The sequence below is a fragment of the Corvus brachyrhynchos genome, unplaced genomic scaffold, assembly GCF_000691975.1.
Source record: "Corvus brachyrhynchos isolate BGI_N302 unplaced genomic scaffold, ASM69197v1 scaffold1832, whole genome shotgun sequence".
In the NCBI taxonomy this organism is placed as follows: domain Eukaryota; kingdom Metazoa; phylum Chordata; class Aves; order Passeriformes; family Corvidae; genus Corvus; species Corvus brachyrhynchos.
The window spans coordinates 20,750-21,908 of NW_008236620.1; positions in this window are offsets into that span (position 1 = coordinate 20,750).

Here is a 1,159-nt window from a genome sequence, read left to right on the forward strand (position 1 = left end):
CTCCCAGTCACTCCCACCTCCTCCCAGTTGTTTCAGCTTGATTCCAGTTGCTCACAGCCACTCCCAGTCACTCCCAGTATGACTCCAGTCACCCTCAGTGTGATCCCAGTCTCACCCACCATGGGTCCAACTGCTCCCACTGTGGTCCCAGTATGAGCCCAGTTGCCTCCAGAGTAGTTCCAGTTGTTCCCTGTTCCTCCCCGTATGAATCCATTTGCCCCAAGATAGTCCCAGTCCCTCTCAGCATGGTCCCAGTAATGCCCAGTTGCCCCCAGTGTAGATCCAGTCACTCCCAGTTGCCCCCCAGCATGGGCCCAGCTGTTTCCATTGTGGGTCCAGTCACTCCATTATGGATACAGAGACACCCAGTATATCCCAGTTGCCCTCAGCATGCTCCTAGTCATTCCCAGTCACTCCCAGTGTCCACAGAAAGGTTCTAGTTACCTCTGAATGATCCCAGTCTTTCCCAGTTTCTCCCAGTTAACTCTGGGGCAATCCCAGTTTCTGTCAGTGTCCCAAAGTGTGGTCCCAGCTGCTCCCAGTATGATCCCAGTGGCCCCAGTTGTGGTCTCAGTCCCCTCAGCATGGTTCCAGTACCTTCCAGTTGTTCTCAGTTGCTCCCAATGTGTCCCCATTTTCCTCCCAACATGGGCCCAGTATGCTCCCAGTAACTCCCAGTCAGGTTCCATTCACACCCACTGTAATCCCAGTGGCTCCCGGGATGATCCAGTAGGACCCGGAGTCATTCCCAGTATGGTTCCAGTCATTTCCAGGATGATCCCAGTCACCCCCAAGTATGATCCCAGTCACTCCCAGAGACTCCCAGTATTACTCCAGTCACACCCAAAGTGACTCCCTGTTACTCCCAGTCTGGGCCCAGTTGCTCCAAGTCTATTCCAGTATGGTTCCAGTCACGGCCAGCACCTTTCCAGTCAGTCCCAGTCTGAGTCCAGTAGGATCTCAGGCACTCTCAGATACTGCCAGTACTATTTCAGTCATTCCCAGTATGATCCCAGTCAGTTCCAGTAGGATGCCAGTATGACCCCAGCATGGGCACAGCTGCTCCCATTATCATCCAGTGTGGTTCCAGTTGCTCCCATTTACCCCCACTGTGGTTTCAATCTCTCCCAGTGCATCCCAGTTGCTCCCAGCATGTTCC